Here is a 10,964-nt window from a genome sequence, read left to right on the forward strand (position 1 = left end):
CACATTAATCTTCCATTTGCTGAAGCCTTGGCTAGTATGCCCAATTATGCCAAGTTTATGAAGGACCTTGTGTCAAGAAAACACAAGTTGCAGGAATGCCAAACGGTGGCACTCGCTGAGGAGTGTAGTGCTATTATTACAAAGAAGTTCCCGCCTAAGCGTCATGATCCAGGGAGCTTCAACATTCCAATTGCTATTGGTAATACTGATGTCGGCAAAGCCTTGTGTGATCTTGGGGCAAGTATAAATTTGATGCTCTTGTCCGTGTATAAATCGTTGGGGATATCTGAGCTTAAACCTATTATGGTTTCCTTGCAACTCGCTGACAAATCCTTAAGGAAACCTAGTGGTATAATTGAAGATGTTCTTGTGAAAGTGGACAAGTTCATCTTTCCGGCAGATTTTGTAGTGTTGGACATGGAAGGTGGAACTGAGATGCCTCTTTTGCTAGGTAGACCTTTCTTGGCCACTGCTAGGGCCATGATTGATGTTGAAAATGGAAAGCTTGAGTTAAGGATGAATGATGAGACAATTACCATCAGCGTCTTTGACTCTATGAAACAATCTTCTGACAAAGGCGATTGTTTTAAACTTGATGTTTTAGAGCAAGTGGGGAAATAAGATGGTGCCCCAAAAATAGAGTTGAAGGAGCTTCCTGAAACTCTGCAATATACCTTCTTGGGTAATAAGGAGGCGGTGATTGAAGTATTGAAGGAACATGGGACTGCCATAGAGGGGTCTATTTTTTATTTGAAAGATAAAGATCCCTCTTCCTGTACCCACAAAATTCTTAGTAAGGATGATGACAAAAATGTGAGGAAACCTCAAGGGAGGCATCATCTTACAATGAAGAAGGTAATGAGAAAGGAAGTGGTGAAACTCTTTGATACTGGTTGGAGGATGTGTGCGGATCACCAGAGGTTGAAGGCCACAAGAAGGAAAATCTTTGACAAGAGACACCGAAACTCTATCTCTCAGAAAAATCAATATTTCAAAGAGTTCCTCACATGGCTTCATGGTTTGAATCAAATCTGGGAATGGTGGTCTCATACACCAAGGCATCCAGTACCACCAGATCCTCCATTTGCTGAGTCATCCCATGCTGCTGACGGGGATGACATGGAGGATTGATTAAATCTCCTTGCTGTTGGAGATTTAGTGTATAATAGTTTATTTTTCTTTTTAGTACTTTGTTGTTTTAAGTTAGTATATTTCCCAAACACTCTGATGCTTTATTGTGTGCATTATAGTTTATCCTATATGCCACAGTTTGTTCCTTGGTGCAGGTTTATCATCCATCTTTTGGTTTGCTTATTGCTGGGGACAACAATTCTTTAAATCTGGGAATGATAGGCTTTTGGAAAGCACCTTGGAACTGCACTTCTTTTATCATGGGAGATATTCTAAACTCTTTTATTTTCTTTATTTTATTTTAGTTAGTATTTTGTGTTGCTCTTTATCTTTATTTCTAAAAAATAAAATAAAATAATATTGATCTATTTTTCAAGCAATTCTCAGGTTTAAATGTGCTTATCTAGTTAATGTTCTTGACTGAATTTCTGAAAATATGTTGTATGACATTCTGACATGACATTGCATAGGTATAATTGGATTACATGATTGCTCGTTTGTCTGATCTAATGTTATGAAATTATGATAATGTCTGAAGTCAATTTTCTTCAGTCTATATTGATACCTTAGCTGTGAGGTTTGAGCTTAAACACTGGATTTTCTTGTTGAGAGACCTCACTGTTGTAACACTCTAGAACTTGATCTGTGTCTCTGTAATGCATGCATTGGTTGAAGTGATAAAGGCATTTTGTTCTTGTTAGCTTATGGCCAAAAATAGCCCACCTGTATGAATTTTTCCATTGCTAGCCACTTGAGCCTGAACTTAATTTTGTTGATAAATGACCTGTGTCTGAGTGATGGCTTAGTCTATATCCATGTGACTTACCTTGATTGAGATTGAATTACTGATGTGTTGAAAATAAAACAAAGGAATTGAGGTAAGCTCCACAAAGGTCAAGTAATTAGGAGATGTAAATTTCATCTGTGCCCTTAAAAAAAAGGGAAAAAGAAAGAAAAAGGAAAAGAATGAATGTGCATAAAAGGTGGCTGAAAGGAATTAATTCCCAAAATTCTGTGGGAATGTTAGTGGAGCAAAACTATTGAGTTGAATGTGTTACAGAGAAATAATATTAGTTTTTCAATCTCATTGTTGTTTGAGCTACTATCCATATATTCATATCCTTTAACCCGACCAAGTTACAACCTATGAAGTCCTTTTGATCAATTGCTGCATGTGTTTGATTCTTCATTTTTAAGAAATTTTTAGAATATGATCAAGCCTATGGTAGTGTTATAGCTGTGATTGATTGAGTGATCATGATACCTTTAAACACTGAGTGTGAGTGGACATTATTTATCTGTGTGAGGGGTAATCAATGTAGACTTGTATCTTTAAGAAGCTGATGGCATTGTTGGGAATTTATGATATTGAGTCAGTCATGCAAGGCATATTGTGTCTGAGAGTGTCTATGGATTGTTATGTTGGATTAATTGAATGTTTCCTGGATTGAGTCTTGTACATTGCTGGGGACAACAACGTTTAAATCTGGGAATGGTTTGATGTGCCTCTGGCAAAGGTAGTTTTCCAAGCTGAAATTGTTAAGAATTGAGTTATAAAAGAGCAATTTATATACATTTTTTGCTTACTATATTGATTCTTTCTATGTCAATGATATTTCTCACCTATTGGTTGTGTTTATACAGGTAAAAGAAGTGAAAATTACAAAATTGTAAAAAGCCTGTTGACGCGACTCCACACGGGTGTAGCACAGTACAAATTCCAGCAACATGGCGTGGACTAGCGCCACACTGGCGCCAACCGGCGCCAATCTACGAATTCTGCAGCGGTGTTTTGGAAACGGCGCCAACTGGCGCCGATTTTGGGAGAATTTGCAAATGGACAGGAGCATGGCGCAAAGTGGCGCCATATTGGCGCAGACCAGCGCCGCTCACAAGAGCGAGTTGGTACTATTTCCCGAAACTTGGCGCAAAGGGGCGCCACAATGGCGCCAACTTGCGCCGTTGTGCGAGAAAAATGGACCGTGTTGCTGAAGGGTATTTTTGAAAGAAATAAGCGAGGCGTATAAATAGGATGCTCATGACAGAATTAGGGATCCTTTTCTGATACCAGAGAACCGTCGTGCTTTAGAGAGAGAGCTTCCGAGAGATCTTTTCATTCATCTTTGTTCTTCCATTCTATTTTCTTATTGATGTTGAATATTACTATGTCAGTCATGACAATGATTGGCTAGTTCTTTTTATTGTAGTTAGGGTCACAAACCCTATGTGAACCCTTGTTACGACGGATTGATTTATGGTTTTTCGTTTATATAATTATCTTTATCTTTACCTTGTGCGTAATTATATCTTCTTTATTGGAATTGATCAATCGAATAGTTGAGGATAGTTTGAGGGTTAGAACCCTAGATAGGAATATTGGGGTTTTAGTCTTGAAAGAGGGTAAGATAACAATTTATATGCATGCTAGGAATAGCTGTATATTTAATTGCAGATGATTAAATTATTGGGTTCATTGCTTAATGCCATGAGAAACATTGCAAGGAATTGGGGTTTCAACTGGGATTAAAGGGTTAACCTTGCAAGGAATTGAGGGTTAACTATTAATATTTTTAGATAATAATTTATCTGAGTAATTATATAAAGGAGTGTTGTAAATCAATCCAAAGTAAGAAGTGGGGATCATAAGGTGAGTACACTCTAGCTACAATGCTTTCTCACATTTACAAAAATCAATCTTTGTTCTTTTTCTTATAAACAAAAATTCAAAAATACGTTTACTTTTAATTCTTATTATTCTCAAATCCACAACAATTTTCACACACATATTTGAACTCTCCAGGCTTAAAAGGAACAATTATTTGATACGATCACAATCCCTGTACAGACGAACTTTTCTTATCATTATATTACTTGTGCTATCGGTACACTTGCCGGCGAGCATCATGAAGGCATGTAGGGTTGATGATGTAAAAATTGTATAATTGAGGTTGTATGGTTGTGAATGGTGTTTAAATGGATAGTAAGTTGGTGTGATGTAGTGGAATTGGAAGGAAAAATATTGGATGTGGGTGTGGGTGTATTCGGCCATTTAAGGGAAATTAAGGAAAATTGGTGCTAGGATGGTATTACATGGAACTTAGGACTTAAATGGGTGTTGTGGTAAGCTTTTGAATGCATAGGAACCTTGAAATAAAATTAAGAAAATTGTTTGGTAAATTTAGGCCATATGGATGAATCTTGTCATGTGGGGGGGGAGGGTGGACTTTGGTGCTTATAATCTTGGTTGGTTGCACCTTATATTGATGATCCTTGTGTGATAATTGTAGGTTGCCTCCCACGGACGTAAATTTGGAGCTTTGAGCTTGGTGAGTTGCCTTTGGTCCTTGACCAAAGGGATTGTGGTAAGTTGTTATGTAAATATGCATGTATACTTGGATAATATGGATATGTCTTGGTTGATTATAATTGTAATGGAAATGACCTATTGTAGGCATTTCTTGTTTGACCAAGCTCGGTGGTACTATGAGTTGGAGCTACCAAGAAAAGGAGTTGGCATTAGGTAATCTCTTGGTACTGTGATTTAGTCCTCATGTGTGCTCCACCATGCCTGTTGGAGGTGTATGTTGGTAGTATAGTATAACATGTTCATGCATATTTGTATGTATAGTGGTACATAGGATGTATTGTGTCTCTGGCCAGTAGACTATTGCCTTCGGGCATTATGGACTTCCATTGGATAGGTCTCCATGAGAAGTTCCAGTTGACCTAGGGTCATGGGGTTTCATCCGTTGAGGAGCACTCTAGGAAAATCTCGGGTGTATATGGATGGAGGGTGCCTTGGTTGATGTTCTAAGAACATGTTGGGTGTGAGAACCCGTAGGCTATATGCCGAGGCCACTAGGCCGGATGTTGTGTGGTTTTGGCGTCGACCATTCCAGCTTCATCGTATTTTTACTCCCTATGCTTTTTTACTTCACTAAATCCATTGCTTTATCCCTTTTTGGGTGTTGTGGTATATTATGGATGTACATCTGAGTGAACCATTGGGCGGAGTAATCTCCAGAACCTCTAGGTTACTGAGATATGTTCGTATATCTCACCCCATTTTGGAGACTTTATTTCAAGTAGTGGCAATGGCACAAAAGCGATGGGCAAGAAGCCCATAGGATGAGCTCATGGACATAGAGTTATTTTTCATTTTGAGGCCACTTGGCCTAGGCTAGACTTAGGACATAAACACTGTATATTGAGTTAGATTATTCATATTGCCATCGTTGTTCATGTCATATTTTGTCTAAGTTTAGTTGATGAATTATTATGTTGTAATTGGAAATGTAAATTGTATTATGTTTCATTGGAGAACTTGTAATATCGAGACCTTGTGTAATATTAAAGCATGCTATATGATGAAAGGGAAATAGGCCTATTCTAGGATACGATTTATGTTTTATGTCTAAAGAATGCATGTAAATAGATCAAAGTGATTGTAATGGTTTAAGTTTTGATAATGCAATTAATGAGTTATAAAGTAAGCGAATTGATATAAATTTTGATGGGTTGTAAGAGCACCAAAGCATTGCTGGTCCTTGAGTGCCACCCGTGTCTATTAGGTACTCTTGATGATAGATAACACACTTTTACAAAAGTGGGATATGTTGGAAAAACAAAGGAGATGCTGGCGAATTTTTTATAAAATGGCATATTTTGGATGATCTTTGGGAGAGCATATCTCCCTCCACAAAAGTACAATAGGGACGTGCCATACACCGTTTTGAATATTGCAATGTTGTTAAAATCGAGATCCTATGCAGGATCGGGAGAGGGTGTGAAGATCGTAGATCGCAGGATCGACACGGATCGTAAGATCCTACTACCTAATATATAAAATTGTATTCAACTATATATATGCATGTAAAATAACTAATATCAATTGTAAGACTCATAAACATAATATAAAAGTAACAATAACAATACTGTTGTCAACTTGGCAATACATAAAATAAAAACAAAACACTAAAAGTAAGAAAAAGTTGAACATCTCTAATTTAAATAAAGTCATTCAAGTGAAAATCATCAACGGCTATATATTCTTCCACTCCTTCTCCAACAAGTTCATCCACACAATTGGGAATGTTCAAATCATTCAAGTTAATAGGCTCCCTTTCTTCAACTTCATTCAAGTCTTCTTCAATTGGACTATTCAAATCAAATTGATCTACTTCTACATCTTCCATATCTTCTTCATTTTCCGCAATCCAATCATCATCTGATTCAAGGATCATCAAAATTATATTCAACATGTTTTCTATGTTTCTTCTCAACCAATCTTGAGTTAGCCATCACAAAAACAACATCATTCATTGTCTTCTGCTTCAGACGATTTCTTTTCTTTGTGTGGACCTAAACAAAAACAAAGCAATTAGTACACTACTCATATCATATATTACAGGTTTGAAACGAAATACAATTCATACTTAAAATTATTGAATTTATCAAATTATACCATCTCAAAGGCACTCCAATTTTGCTCACATCCAGAAGAACTGCATGTCAAGCTTAAGACACGAATAGCAAATATTTGGAGCTCTGGAACTTCATCCCCATAAGATTCCCACCATGCTTCTGGACTTTTGGGCTCAACTCCATTCCTTGCTAATGAAGACCTTAACAAACCTTGTCGATACTTGAAGTTTTCAAGTTGCTCATCAATCACACTTGCACCATCAAGATCTCCCACTATCCATTGTACACAATCATATACTCCAAGTTTTAGTTCAAGATCAACTTTAAATGAAGGAGAATAATGAAGTTTGGGGTTAAAGAAATAGCCTGCAGCATGCAAAGGCCTATGAAGTTGCTTGTCCCATCTTGCATCAATGACATCCCATATAGGCTTGTAACTAAATAATGAAAAAATAATTAGTTTTAAAACAAATAATTGAAGTCTTCTTGAAACAAATTTTCAATTAAAACAAAACTTAAACGCTTACAATTTTTGGACACCATTGAAGGCTTCTTGAATTTTCTCTTTAGCTTGACCCATCTCCTCATAAATGAATCCCATGGTTGCCTTCTCATCTGAATCAACTAATCGAAGAACTTTCATAAGAGGAAGAGCGCCCTTCAAGCAAATGACAATATTTTTCCAAAACTCTTTCTCCATAATCATATCTTCAATACGCTTTCCATCCCTTGACTTTGCAAATCGTCTCCCCTTCCATTCGTCAGAGTTAAACATTCTTATCAATGGAAGTTTGTTCTCATGGAGGCATCCTAGAGTCAAGTAAGATGTGGCAAATCGAGTCATTGCAGGTCTTATCAAATCTTTACCTTTGGTGAAGCTCTGCAATAAAGTAATGAGCAAAGTCCTTGAATAGATATAAGTTGTAATTTTTTTTGCCTTTGGAATTGTTTCTTTATGAACCGATATCTTCTTCTCTAAATCTTCCAACATTAGATCAATGCAATGTGCTGCACAAGGTGTCCAATACAACCCTTTCCTTTTCTCCATCAACAACTCTCCTGCAGCTTTATAATTTGCAGCATTTTTGGTCACAACTTGGACAACATTTTCTACACCAACCTCCTCAACTACTTCATCAATCATCTTAAAAAATTTATCAGCTGTTTTGGTGATGTGAGATGCATCAATGGACTTAAGGAACACAGTTCCCATAGAGATATTCACAAAAAAATTTATTATTGTTCTCTTCCTTTTATCTGTCCATCCATCAGTCATTATTGTGCATCCAATTTTCTTCCATTCAGCCCTGTGTTCTTCAATAGTTGCCATTGTCATATCATAATGTTGCTTCAAATATTTTACTCTAAACTCATGATACGATGGTGGCTTGAAACCCAATCCATGTCTTGAAATAGATTCACACATCTTCTTGAATTCATCACAGTTTAACACATTGAAAGGAATGACATTCCTATAAATAAAAGAACATATATCAAAACATGCCTCCTCTCTAACATTCTTCTTAAGTATGGTGTTGATAGTTGTCTGAGTAGTTTTTCTTTTCTTGAAAATATTAGACCCACCACTTTCATCCCCTTTTCTTTTTCAATTTCACAACCAGTTTCTTCTTCTTCTGGTTGTGTGAGAGTCCTAGTTTTTTCATCAATTTCACTTGCAATCCAGCTACAATATTCAACATTTCTTTCTTTACTTCTTCAGGCACTGCTCTACATGCTCCAACATCTTTTTGTATTCCAGCCAAATGATGCTTCAATCGGTAAACACCTCGGGTCACTACCTTATCACAGTATTTGCATTTTACATTTCTTACATCTCCTTCAATTGGAAAGCCATGCTTCCATCCAATATCGGATCTATTCCCAGGAGCATTTTTGTATAATTGAGTTCCTAAACTAGATGCGGGAGCAGCTTGAACATTTTTATTAATATTATCAATAGCAGCACTCGAAGTCATACTATTTTATACACCAAGAAGGCACCCACAACTTTAGAAGTCCTAAGTTTCAGTAACAAATAACAAGTTGCAATAAGAAATAATTATAATATAATATGAATACAATAATACCAAAAAACCTGGGTCTTGCAAGTTGCAAATAAAATATAATATTAAAAAATTAAGAAACAACATATTTATATAAAAAAGTGACAAATCACTGTATCAAACAAAAGAAACAAAGATGTTATATAATATAATAATATTAAGAATTAAGAAATATTAAGAACGTTGTTTACTAAAGAAATATTAAGAATTAAAAATATTAAGAATCAACAAATATTAAGAACTCCAATAATATTTACTAAAAGAACGTTGCAATTGAAATATAATATTAAAAAATAAGAAAAAAGAAGCGCATATATTACAAACAAGAAAAGAAGTGCATATGTTATATAATATAATATTAATATTAATTAAAGAGCATGGTCATCACTCATCAGAGCATGGCATGCAATTGAAAAGTCAAGTGGTTACAATAAGAAATAATAAGAAACCAACACATGGCAATTTCCATCAACTAAAGACCAAAAGTTAAAAAGCATACTCACAATTTCCACCGACAAAACAAAAGATAAAAGCACAGTGGCAAGATTTTTAATAGAAAACATACCACCGGTCTCCAGTCTCCACAGTTACTATGCGCAAAAGATAAGAACCAATCGACCACCACACTTTCAGGTTGCGCTGCAGATCAAAGTTATTAGCGAGCAGAGAAGGCTCAAAGGAGGTCGCAAAGAAGAAAAAGCCTTGAACACAGTAATAACTTGTAAAATTAGGGTTTTAAAATTATTTTTATTTTTGGGTCATGGATCATGCAATCAATCAATGGTATTTGGGCTTTTTTCCTAATTAAAAAGATGCAGTGGGATCGTGCGATGTAAGCGATACTAGGAGTTACCCGTCGATCTTATCATTCTTATTCAGTTTGCGATTTCTGTTGTAGGTTGCATCGTTTGGTTTCCAAAAATCTTAGGATCGTTTGATTCTATGCTTTAAATCTCGATTTTAATAACAGTGGAATATTGAGATGTCAACTACCTTGTATCAAAATTTGAGAACCATAGGAGTAGCACGCTATCCTGTAGAGGCCTTTGAACACAGACTGCCCAGAAATCCTCTGCACTTGGGGCTATCTGGACTGGTTTTTGGAAATTTTATTTTCATCACAATTCTTGGTCAAATTAGGCCCATGATACTTCAAATTGAAGTTTGAGGTGTCTAGTTTACTGTATAAAAATTTGATAGCAATTGGTGCAGTGGTTTGTCCGGAATAGTTGATAGAGTGAAGGCTGTTTGGAGCCCTGTTTGAGGATGGCTGACAGATTTGCTTGTCCAACTTCAAACGGTGATAACCGGAGCAAACGAGAACTTTATGAAGTGTGTGATAGCTTGTTGGAAATATAATTAAGTCTATAATAACATAATAAAATATTAGAGGTTCACGACATGTGGATTTTCTGCAATAATTAAAGATTGAACCATATTCGGATAGGTAAAAATCGTAAAAGTGACAATTATGCTAAGTGAGTTTATGAGAACCCCTTAATGACTTGAGAGAAGTATTATATGATAGTTAGGTAATTAATATTATTATTCCACATTTAATTTTCAGTTATGGTCATAACTTTTATTCATTACGCTTTATTATTGTTTTAAATGCTCGCGTAATGAAAAGGAAAAAGTTTAGTTGCATTTTTATAAATGAACTGTTGTGATTGTAACTGCGCTTAATATCATAATCAATGCTAACAATACCGGTACGTAACGAGCTGTTACATTTTATGGTATCAGAGCAGTTTACTAAGGAACTCTGATTATGTATGACTGTATTTTGTGTTGCATAGCTATCTGTAAACTCTTTATGATTAATGTATATGTGATTCCTCAGTGTGGGTTTGATCAGCTCATTCCTTTGTGTTACATGTACAGTTATCATGAGGAGGTTTCGTGGTCACCGTGGGACACGAGATGCAGATCCTCCACCTCCCGATCTGGTTACTGCAGTTCTGAATGCTTTGCAGGCAGAGACGGTTGCAAATATAATAATGATAGAAAACCTGATGAAGAATAATAAGGACATGTTGTAGGCCTTCGTGAATGAGATGAAGGTTGAGAGAGCTCAGCATAGGAGGGATGATTATCCTCCTTACACAGTTACGGTGACTTCTACACCTACGCCATCTGTTACACCCCAACAGTGGGAGAGTGGGGCTAGTCTCCATACTGGTGAGGCTAGTCAGCCCACTGTTGATCCTATATATGTTGCTCAGTCTTCTGAGGTTGCTGAGCAGTTTGATGCTGGTGTTGCTGATGAGCGGAGGCTTATATCTTTCAGAAAATATAAACCTCCAGCATTTCAGGGGTTAAAGGACCCGAAGGTGGTTACGACCT

At 36.3% G+C, this 10,964-nt stretch overlaps 1 pseudogene; it reads right to left on the reverse strand.

Moving 5' to 3' along the window:
• Positions 1-6,137: 6,137 nt before the first annotated feature.
• On the reverse strand, positions 6,138-8,531 carry LOC133300728 (uncharacterized; annotated as a pseudogene).
• Between the last annotated feature and the right edge of the window lie 2,433 nt (positions 8,532-10,964).

This window comes from Gastrolobium bilobum, unplaced genomic scaffold (assembly GCF_033153095.1).
Source record: "Gastrolobium bilobum isolate Gb01-03AN ecotype WA unplaced genomic scaffold, APGP_CSIRO_Gbil_v1 utg4612, whole genome shotgun sequence".
Classification (NCBI taxonomy): Eukaryota; Viridiplantae; Streptophyta; class Magnoliopsida; order Fabales; family Fabaceae; genus Gastrolobium; species Gastrolobium bilobum.